Source organism: Dermacentor variabilis, chromosome 4, assembly GCF_050947875.1.
Source record: "Dermacentor variabilis isolate Ectoservices chromosome 4, ASM5094787v1, whole genome shotgun sequence".
NCBI lineage: Eukaryota > Metazoa > Arthropoda > Arachnida > Ixodida > Ixodidae > Dermacentor > Dermacentor variabilis.
The window spans coordinates 221,635,876-221,647,899 of record NC_134571.1 but is presented as its reverse complement, the minus strand read 5'-3'; the positions used below and the strand labels follow the sequence as shown (position 1 = coordinate 221,647,899).

Here is a 12,024-nt window from a genome sequence, read left to right as displayed (position 1 = left end):
TACTTTTTGTATTGACTGTACTAATTTTGGGCGCTATTACATTGAGTGAATAAAGCTTTTGTTAGGTTGTAGCTTTTTCTTGCCTTGTTGCATAATACTTGCTTTACGTTGATGTAACCGTAGTTTTCCCATTGAAGGCCTGTATTATATTAATAGATGAATACATTTTCTTAAAACAAACATGCCATAAGCAGACACGCGGATTTTTATGTTCTGTGTAATTATGATTTAAATCTAATGTTCATGATCATGACAATGCCTGCTAGAGCGGCAACTATAATGCACTGATAAACTGATGAATATTTGCAATATTTGCACATAATTTATCGCTGCATCCATCCTTGAAATTAGGACTTGAGACTGACTCCAACCAAATAACTGAATTTTATTAGCCCGACATTTTGGAGCCCATTCGGCTTCTTCTTAAGGAGTTGTTCTTCGGGGGGTGGCGGTGTGCAGATTTTAAAGTCTTTTGTAAAGAAGGAAAGGGGGAGCACGGGAGGTGAGGAGGCACTTCTCAGACGGGAAGGTTGGGGGAAACAAAAAAAAGGGGGGGGGGGTTGTTGACGGCTGCCCTGGTGCTGGGATGACCGGTGCTGGGGAGAGTGCCCGCGAGGGTGTCCTTGATGGGAGGCGGGGGGCTGAAGACAGCTTGAACACCAGGTACCCCATCTCTTTTCGTCAATTGAATCGTTTGCGAAGGCCGTGGCCTCCCTAGAGGAAACGAAACACAGTCAAACGCACAAGAAATTCTCTTCCCTAATCAACGAAAACGAGAAAACAGGAGTGTTAGAAAAAGACACAGTAACCAATTTATGATCGAGGAAGCTCACGAGCGAAGAAACTTCAATCCTAGCAAAAGGTCACTAATTCAATGTTACCACAGATAACCCACCCCTCCCCAAGATGATCGCCGCCCCTGAGCGCGGCAACCAGCAAGTAGACCCCAAAGTGCGGGAACAGGTCAGACTGAAAGCGATCGGCATAATAAGGTCCAATAACAACCGCAGAACAGAACGCCACTTACCTTCAGACGAAATAAGAGCAGTGAGAACACTGAAAAAATACACAAGCATTGTAATCCTACCGGCGGACAAGGGGAACTCAAGCGTTGTATTGAGCATAAAGGACTACGAGGAAAAGGCGTCCACCCTACTTGACACCCAAGATTACGAGCAACTAAAGAAGGACCCCACAACGAGAACCCAATCGGTGCTGAACAAGACGCCCATTGAAATATTCTGCAGCCATCCGAATTCTTGAAATATCTACCTAAAACTAATGTGTAGGAACGGATCCGCCCCAGCTTTCTACGGTTTGCCAAAACTCCATAAACCCGGAATCCCCTTACGACCAATCGTAGACTTTTCGTGTTCCCCACTACAATCACTATCCACTTACTTGCATCAGATCATATCACCACTCACCGGAAGGACAGCATCGCACGTGCGCGACTCCGAGAATTTCATCAAACTCACATCAAAAGTACATATCGAAGATGATGACTGTCTGGTCTGTTTTGAAGTAATCTCTCTGTTCACAAGTATACCCATTAAGTTGGCTGTTTCCGCAACTAGGGATGCCCTGGAACGCGCCAATATGCTCAGCGAGCGAGACCCTTTGAGTGTAGACGAGACGTGCCGCCTTCTCGAACTGTGCTTGTCCAATACCTATTTCACCTTCCGAGGCAGCTACTACAAACAGGTTAAAGGAACTCCTATGGGGGCCTCAATTTCCGTTGCCATGGCTAACTTGACTATGGAGAGCATCGAGGAGAGAGCTCTAAATACTTTTTCCCTGAAACCAAAAGTCTTCCTCAGGTACGTAGTTGATTGCTTCTGCATCGTGAAGACAAGGCAAGTCGAAAACCTGCAGAAACACGTAAACTCCATGGACCCGTATATACAGTTCACATATGAGCGCGAACACAACGGATCGCTCCCATTCTTAGATGTACAAGTTACACAAAAGACAGCATTCCAAAATTTTCAGTCTACCGAAACCCAACCCACAGAGGCCGCAACCTTCATTTCCAATCCGACCATCCGGCAAACCACAAGGCGTCTGTTGTAAATTCTTTATTCAAACGAGCCGAAACTCATTCATCATCGGAATCGGATCGAAAGAAAGAAAAAAGGACGGTTCTCAACGAACTTAAGAGGAATGGCTACACAGATGACTTCATTCGAAAAACAACCAAACAAAAATGAAGAAGCAAACTGCGGGGCCTTCAGTCGTTGACTTCTCCCCAACCCCAGAAGCGAACGTCCATCCCGTGCGTCAGAAGTACCAGCGAAGCGCCCCGCGGAATATTAAAAAAAGAAGGCCTCGAAGTGGCACACAAACCGATAAACACTTTCAATATCCTCCTACCTAAACTAAAGGATCGTCCACCTAAAGAAAAGGCTCAAGGCGTCATCTACAAAATCAGCTGTGCCGACTGTCCGGCGTCGTATATCGGGGAAACCAAAAATCTAAACGAAAGGATCAGACAACAGGAGAACGACGTCAGAGCATTCAACCGTATGCGCAGCGCCGTCGCCGAACAGTCTGAACACGCCGACCCCAAAATTGCTTTCCAGGAAACTGAAATCCTTCAAACAGAGACGAACTCGCGGAAAAGACTACTACTGGAGTCATGGCACATTCAGAATACGGGGAATAACATAAACCGCGTGAAGGGCAGCCTATCCTCGGTGTATGTCCATGGCCTTGGCGACATGACGAAAAGAAGAAAAGGATGCACAGCCAGGTAGACTCCGGGTTGTTTCACCAATACAAAAACGTCGGCATTACCCTGTAACCTCCCTCACCCCCCCCCCCCCCGCCTCCCATCAAGGGCACCCTCGCGGGCACTGTCCCCAGCTCCGGTCATCCCAGCACCAGGGCAGCCGTCAACAACCCCTCCCCCCTTTGTTTCCCCACACCTTCCCGTCTGAGAAGTGTCTCCCCACCTCCCCCTTCCTTTCTTTACAAACGACTCTTTAAAAGCTGCACACCGCCCCGCCCCCCCCCGAAGAACAACCCCCTGAAGAAGTAGCCGAATAGGCTCCGAAACGTCGGGCTAATAAAATTCAATTATTTGGTTGGAGTCCTAATCAATTTCCCAACCAGACAGGCAATTCTGTCGAAATGTTTAGCTTCAATCTTTGAAACTGCCGCACGAAGCAGGCAATGGCCTGCAAACGTCGCAGCTGAACACGATTACTTTGTTTAATGCGCGATGAAACCTTTAGTAAAGCTTGCTGTGCCTCAGTTGAAACATTGTCTGCTTGTACTGTGAGTGACAGTTCACCTTGAAAATTTACCTTTGAACTAGCAGACCTATCGCTGTGAGTTTTGGTTTGTTTGTTCGCTAGCAAAGCCAACCCTAAATACTGTCACGGATCTCCTCCGGAGAACACTCTGGCCGAAAGAATGGACTAGGCGACAGGCGTACCCACACAGACGCACATTTAATACAACCCACGCGGCACGAACAGCAGCACACAAGCCTAACAAAACTAACACACAACATACAAAGACTGTCAGTACACACGACCCAGTAACACTACACTAGCGTTCTACTGATAGTGGTTGGCGTTCGTGCTCACATCTGGTTCGGTGCGTATGTGGCGTGGTGTGGGTCCCGTAGCCGGCGTCGGAGTGGCGTTCGACATTCGAGGACTGGCGTCGCTGGAGGCGTCGTTGGTTGCGTCGTACACGCTCCTGGTCTGAGCGCCCGTGGAGGTGTGGCCGATGATGTTGGCGTTGGGGCACCACCCGGAAGAGTGGTGACAGCGGTAGAGACACCCCTGGCCGTAGCAGGTGGTGGCGTCCTCCGTGGACTCCCCGGAACGGACTCAGGAACGGCAGGAAGTCTGCGGAGCAAAGCCGTAGAACGCGAGCTCACCGGAGCACTAGCCGGCGTCGCTCTCTTCCGGTCGAACCGTCCCTCACCCGCCGAGTCTCCGCTGCTTTCTTCTCCCCCTGTGTCTCGCCCTTCCTCGCCATTTTATAGCCTTCTTGTTAGTCCACGTAATCCTTCTCTTCGTCTTCGTCTCTTCTACACCAATCGTCGCTTTCCATCTCACCGGATACTTCTCCACCAATCATCTCTTGTCACCTCACTGGGAACTTCTTCTTTATCTTCTTTCGTCTTCGGTTAATCCACGTCATTCTTAACGCCATCCTCGTCGTCTTCTTGAAACCTTTCTTCGTCTACCATTTTATTTCGTCTTCCCTCTTATATGTGACAAATACGCAGTTCAACTGGTCGAAGAATAGTCGGTGGCTGTTGACAGTTTCTACTCGTCTCACGACCAACTCTCGGAGATATATACCACTCCTGCATACCCACGTGAATGTAGTGGAACTATGTGCGAACAATGATTGTTATGAATTTGAGAATAGACAGCCGCCAGTAAGCGCTATGCCCACCGTTCACCTTTTGCCATCATTTCCTGATCAGTACAGGATCATAGAAGTCCACATTCCTTTTTTTTCTCGCCCCACCCAAGTCGTGGCAACAGTGCACCGGAGAGCGCGAAAGCGTCCTCGATGGACGAATGGCCCTCGGGTGCGAGCGCCGTGGTGCAGAACTCAGAACCACAGAACTCTCTCCGCGTGAATCAAGAGCTAAACCTGCGTGCGCCGCAAATCTCGGAGGCCATGGCTTTCTTTGAGAAGCCCGAAAGCGCACGCGTTGGCGGCCGCCATGGCTGGCGTCGTAATGGCAGCCCCAGCGCGGAGGAAGAACGTGACGGCGCGTCGAGGCGACCTAGGTCGTCAGGCTTATAGCGCATGAAAAAGACAAGGAAGAAAGGGAGACGTGACACACACAGGCGCTAACTTGAAACAATCTTTATTTCGAGCAAGGGACGCTTTTTCGCGTACATGACACATGCGCTGTTTGCAAAAATTTCTTACACACCATTGCGCAGGTACGATAACTCTTTGCGGGAAAGGGCAATCGGTGCTTTCGACACACACTTATCCCCAAGCTTATCAATCATTTCTGCTTCTATAACTTCGCGAGTTAGTCTACCTCGGGCTATACTTGCAATGGAGCAGTCTCTGTGTGCTGGAGCACACGTCGAGTGGTCACCGTCATCCACCCTGGCAACAGCGAACTTGCAATGCCTGCAGTGAGCGTCAACGAACCTACCCCGCATTTCTGCTACATTATACCGGTGTACCGCCCATGGCCGCACCGCAAGCGAGCGGTCCACCAATAATGGTCGACGTGACGTCACGAGATGCGGTCGTGAACTTTTGCGCAAAGTGACAGGGACAGGGCTTAAGAGATAAAAACAATGCACGACACCCGAGTGCAAACTAACAAGTGTTCTATTTTTCGGAAAATGAGACCTTCATATAGCCTACTCGCATGTTCAAGGATGTCCTTCCCAGTCTAATCATGCCATCTATTGTCAGTCATTAAGCTAATCTCTTTGCTGAGTGATATAGATGGCACATGGGGTCATCTTGATGTTGTAGGCTTCCATGACTTCTTTTTCTTTGGTTATTACATTTGAGCAAGATCCCCATCCTGTAGAAGATACGGCATGAAGCGCAGTGTATGGCAAGGTCTCTGGGTGCTTGTATCAGACTGCTGTTGTATAGGTGGTCGCACAGTCAATCATTTATGCACCTGCCTGTTTGGTCCATGTAATCAGCCCCACGTGTCAAAGGTATATTGTAGACCATGTCTATCATGCATTCAGTCAATCCTTTAACGTGGTTTATAGTGCATGTATTCTGGATATTCCTTTCTCTGGTCATTCCATTTACTTTTCAGCGCATTTCCTTTAGCTTTTGTCGTGCTGTGAGGACCACTCGTTCGCTTGGTTAAACTGAGCGAACGAGTTCAGCAAAAGATTAGAGCGAAGGCAGCATGCAGTGGGAGATTAAAAATCGGAGAGTGAGAAGAGGCATGAGGAGGAAAGTGGATAGAAAGGTGCAGCAAAACCATGAGGCAGAAAGGAGAGGAGCGTATGGCAAAAGTGTGCCAATAAAAGCGAAGTGCAGTGACGGTAGCTATGGGATGGTGCCAAAGTAGCACGCAATGTCTGGGAGGTTCGTTGGCGGTGGCTTCTGTGAACCACGCCCACGCGTCACGCATGTGCTGGCTCATGCGATCTCCAGATTGGCAAGGTTGTGGTGCCACACTTTGCTCCATTTGCTCCGCCAAGCTGTGGTGTACTTTTTTGTCCTTATATTCCTTGGCTGTCATTCTGCCGCGTTAAGTTGCTGCCATGCAATAAAACATGTTTCACGTTCAGTCTGCCTCTTCGTTCACGGAAGCCCTGGAGCACGACACCAACCTTTCACGCTAACAACAAGTTCTGTGAGCTGTACTCCATCTCAGTAGTTCCTTGCCGCACTGGGGAAGCTGCAGGGCTCCTTAGTTAATAGGAAGGCTGAATGACCCTCAAGGTGTCTTCATCGCACCGCACCGTCTGCTCGGTGTCTGCTTTCCATCCTGTCAGTACATGCTCCATTGTTGGAGGATTGATGAAAAAAATGTTTTGACGCCATAACCAGAAGCTTTGTTTACATTCATGCGACAGCGGAGCTTCGATTCACCTGTACACTTTCCCTCCATTTACCTTGCAGCCACCTTAAGAAAAAGCAAGCATGAATGCCCTCATGAATGTTCACTTGCGGCGCAGCGTCTGCTCGGCGTCTACTTGCTGGAATGAAAGCAGTTTAGGAAATAATCTAAAGCTCTAATTTACTGGCTGCAGCATTTATCATTGGTGCGAAGAGGGTGTTGCAAAAGAAAACCTGTGGTGCAAATTCCAGGAAATGTACTAGGATGCTATCGAAAGTTTTATAGGTGTTTAGTGCAAAACCACATTTACATACAGGAATGACACGAAATTGGTCATAACTTAAAGCAACGGTTCATGGGGCCCACATATATGGGCACATAAACATGATTCTCAATGCAAGTTTGCCAGTTGCAAGTTTGACTTCATATGATAGTCACTTTTCAGATAGAAGTGACATGATGACATAATGGTAATCAATGCCTGTTATTTCTTTATTCCCACAATAATCAGTTGTATAACACTTGTGCTCAGATGCAATAACGCATCTCTGAATAACAGATATCACATCGCATCTGCCCTATGCAGCTTTGCCTCATGAAATGGGAAACTCGATATAATCAGCTAAGGATTATGCCAAAGTGTTATGCTGTTTCTTGCAGTTTTGTCTTTCATGAGTATTTGCGTAATGTGAAAAATAGTAGTCTGATGTTCTAAATGTGTTCTAAATGTTATGTATACTATATGACAATACTATTCTTTTTCCGTGATCAGAGGAGGCTTTTGTGTCAATATATAAATTGGAATCTTTTTTAACAACGAATATGATACAAGTACTTGCATGTGAACAAGCGTATGCAGCCTTCCAAAGGCAAGCACGGTAACGAATGTATCTTTTAGCCATATTGCCACAAAACTTTACCATAGGCTTTTTTTTTTGCCTAAAGCCAACCAGCCATCTCGATCTAGCAGATTTATCTTTTATGTGACAAGTCTGTGCTGTTTTCCTTGCAACAAGTCCTTTTACATGTGTCCGCAAAACATTGGCCCTTCATTATGTTTGTTTTTTCTACAACTTTCATGTTTAAAACAACTTTCAACTTTCAAACAATTTAGTTTGCATTTTTAGAACCTCTTCATACAGCAGCCATTATTTCTTGGAAAGCTTCTTTGCAACGAGGCTCTAAAGTTGTTGATACAGTATTCAAGTATTTTTCTTTATATAACATTAGTAGCCTTGCATTTAAAACTTCTCCTTTGTCCCCAATAGTTAGCTCTATTTCGCACTAGTTGGTTAAGATGTAGTACCTAAATATACGGAAATAAATAGTGCTACTACACGTACTCACGTCGTCGCGTCACTATTCAATATTTGACACTTACTATTTTCGTTCAATTTCTGTTGGAAAGAAATTAACATTCGCCCACCTCACAATGCACGAAGATGCGCCCAAGCCATATTTGTCATGTAAAAAAGAGGTGAGGCGTGCAGACAGAACACAAGAGTAGAGAAGTGGACTTCTCTACTCTTGTTTCCTGTCTGCGCACCTCACCTATTTTTTGCACAGTGAATCCTTACCAACTAGCTCAGCTTTCTATCGTTCTAAGCCATATTTGTGCTTTCTGAAGTCTTACTTTGCTGCATATAATAGTGGCAAAAAGCAGCTTTTGAGAGAGAAGTTGATTTTGTTGTTCTGTGTATTCTGTTCTTCTGCCATAAGTATAGTGAACTGATAACTATGTTAAAACATGTCGTGTTAAACACGGGCTGTGAAGGTAACTTCAACATGTCGAGGTTGTCAACATGTCCAATTATTGACGAAATTGGGGAGGTGGCATTGAGGCTCCCTGGGAAAGCAATACCTCAGTTGTACTAATGGTATGGCTTGATTACATAATTTCATCATTGCTTGTTTAGAAATATGACAGTGGGTTAGACCCTATGAAATGCCACAACAGCAAGGCTGAACATCCATCCTTACTTCTCAGAGGCTTAAAGAATGATAAACAGTTATGCTTTAGAGCATATGTTGGTAACAAATATGTGCTATCTTCATTTCAGTGGAAAGGAAAGAGGTGGTTGAGCACAGCCATGCTATTGTAGCATGCATGAAGCAATACAGGAGAGCCTGGGGGCTAATATATGTTATTAGAGTGAACAAGTAGCTGTGACTGGCAAGATTATTTTACTCCACAGAGGATGCTGCAGTAAGGTTCGTGCAACTGTAAGCAATACGAGAACGAGTGAAAGATTACTTGTAATATATGCATTTGTATGGCAGATGAGAATGTGCACCCAATTTGCCACTACGCATTTTTCCTATTTTATGGTCAGCACGGAGTGTGAGTCATTATGGCTTCTTAACTGGAAATTTCTGCGTTCCGTTTCACAGTGTTTATGGGGCTACCTGCATTCATTTGACTACTTATGAATTGATTGGATAATAGAACATGCCCACATTACAGATTTACACAGAACATAATACGAATTCATAAAGCTCCACCCAAGAAACTGTCTGTTGGTTATGAAAACAAAAAATGGCAACAAACGTTCCTTTACTTTCTTGTGCTGCCCCGCACATGCTGCTAATTAAGTAATGTCTACGATGCAGACATTTTGTTCTTTCATTAGGGGTAGGTGCAAGTTGCCCTGACACAATGAACGTGCATTCATTGCCTACAAGCTACTGCATGTTGGACTTGGTGTTACAGCAGTCATGGCAAATGTTCTCCCCTACTTGTGTCTTGTGCACCATGTGAGCCAGCATTTTATTTCATTGTCGTGTACCTGTTTAAGCCGTTACTGATTCAGAAAGGCAAATATAAAACGACTTACTACGTCAACCATTTCGCATGCAAGATCACTGCACTCATTGCAAAGCTTATTAGAGAGTTTTAGATCAAGGGGATGTAATCGTTGAGGCTCGAAGTACTAGGGGGCCTCAATGCTTGCGTCCCCTTTATCTAGATCTCTATAGTCACTTGATAATCTTGCTTTGCTTTGAGATAAAGTGCACATACTGTGCACCTGTTTGTTATCCTGTACACTTCTCTTGGTTTTTAATGTGGCTGTGCATTAGCTAGCTAGGTGGTCACTACATGAATGAGATTACGACCATGCCCAACGCTATCAAATAACATTGCTTCGCTATAGCTCACTGACTATGCAAGCTTCTTTTTTATCTAGGGAAAAAAATAAAAAGAGAATGCATGCATAAATGATGTTGACAGCAGCAAACGGTCAGCAATCATCCTTGATTGTCGCCATTGCTGAGAGAGCAAGCATGCCTGTATTCACTTTGATCACAGGCTGTACATTGTTTAAATGCTGATAGAGGTATGGACAAATAGTGAAGGGGCAGCAGATTGGCCACCCAGGCCTTTATGCATGGGTATTGCTGTCTTGTGTGCCCTGTAAACCTCTGTCATCTCTTAAGTCATGAATGACATAACACTACTTCTATTGGCAGGGACATTTTTAGCACCAACAAGAAATGTAAACATTAGGTGAATTTACGCCTATATGGGATGTCTTTTCAGCAATATGAATTAATATTTCTTTTCATGCAAACATTCTTCTCTTGAAAACATACTTGACAAGAATCTCTGCCTGAAGAAGTAACTGTGATATGTACATATCTCTTTTATCTATGTCATAATTGTAATCAATTGCTCAAGATGTACTGATGGCTAGTTGTTTAGTTATGAATTAACATGGCAGTGCACTTTGAAAGAATGACGTAACATAGAATGAACAAATGCTAGCTCTGTGCGCTCGTGTACGTTCATTCGGTGTTACATCATTGTTCAGAAGTGCGATGCCATATTACATAATGTAAGCAATTGTAGGCTCACTATTAACTTGACAGCTGATAAAGAGACCTCAGCAGCAAAGTGCAATTAAATCAACAAGCCACTGTTGATGATTCACACGCGTGCTCGGTGACGAAGTGACTTGTCAATCAACGCAGCTGTATTCTGTGATAATAGAACCATATGTATAGGAGTATGTTAATAGATAATTCTGCGGCGCTTCAGCAGGCTACGCTGTTGCTGTGACAGATCCCTTGCTCATTGGCTTAGATGCACCTGTGTGTTCATGTATGCGCGTTCTTCCAAGCTGTTACGTACAGAGTCTGGCGCCATCTGTGAAAGGAATGCGCATTGGTTGGTGGTAGAAAACAGACCGAGTTTATTTTCTACAAGAGATGCAGATGAGAGCCGCATGTGTTCGAGGGGGCAAACTCTCGTTCCCTGTCTAGTGGTCGAGACGCTGGGGGTGATGGAGAATTCTCGGAACTCGACTCGGGGCGGGGTCGCTTCCTGTTTCGTCTGCACTGGTGCCTTGTCCAGCCGAGGAGTGGTGGTGCATCGCTTGTACACAACATTTTCCTTCCTTCTCAGATGGAGTCGCCGTAGTGATCCGGAGGGTGTTGTTCCCGCTGCGGGCATGACTCTGCAGTTGTGTTTGGCACGGTCTCAGGGGCAGTGCCAATCTCTGGTTTGGTCACCGATTATTGCGAAGGCTTCAACATTCCTGACAGAGTGCCCTCTGACGACGTGGAGTTATCTGCTTTTATCCCAAGCATAAATGGGAGTGGGACACTGCTCGCGGTTAGCGTACAGCCCTTATCCTGTGTCGCCGAATCTTCTGTGGGGCGTCTCAAAACACCGGGCTTGATGTGGTCACATTGTCATCGCACTAACCTCTTGGGGCCTTTAATGAACCACGATCTGTGGCCTAGCTTTTCCAAAACCGTTCTCCCTGTCCGGATCGGATTCCCTCCGAAGTTTCGAAAGAAAACTGCTTGTCCGACAGCGAGTACTCTCGATTTTGTGACCCTGTTGGAGGTGGTATGGATTTTGTTAGCTTTTGCTTGGGGCTGAATGCACGTGAGAGGTGTATCCAGCTCACGCCCGAACCCAAGTTCAGCTGGCATTTCACCCGTTGATGTGCAGATGGTGGTGTGTTGCTCTAGGAAAAGTGGGCCAGCCTACACGCGAATGTTCCGTCCTTGTTTTTGGCTTATGCTCGTTTTGTTTCAAAATCCATCTTTTCAGCTTGGCCATTTGTTGTAGGATGGTACGGTGTGCTTCTTACATGGGTCACCCCATTCTTCTTTAGGAAGCTCTCTACTTCTACTGAAACAAAGGATGGCCCGTTATCAGTAACAATTTTTTAGAGAGCCCAAAAGCTGCGAAAAGGTTCCGCAGTTCCTCAATCAATGTGGCAGACTGTGTATTATGCATGGAGCACACTTCCAACAATTCGCTGGATGTGTGCACAATTAGCCAGCATTCTGCCTTCTTTGGGACCAACGAAGTCTGCGTGAACTGTGTCCCAAGGCGTTCTGGTGCGTTCCCATTTGGGCACTGGTGCCCTGGCTGGTGCCCTTTGGTGTTGACAACAAGTTGCACAGTTTCTAGTGAGCCGTTCGATATCTGCGTCAATGCCTGCCCAACAAAAGTACCTTCGTGTACATGCCTTCAT

At 45.9% G+C, this 12,024-nt stretch overlaps 1 long non-coding RNA gene across 1 annotated transcript; it reads right to left on the bottom strand.

Moving 5' to 3' along the window:
- Positions 1 to 365: 365 nt before the first annotated feature.
- On the bottom strand, positions 366 to 4,216 carry LOC142578150 (uncharacterized). The gene is made up of 2 exons (XR_012827191.1): positions 3,594 to 4,216; positions 366 to 714 (listed from the first exon to the last, which is right to left on the bottom strand). It is a non-coding gene; the product is annotated as an uncharacterized LOC142578150 (long non-coding RNA).
- Positions 4,217 to 12,024: the final 7,808 nt, after the last annotated feature.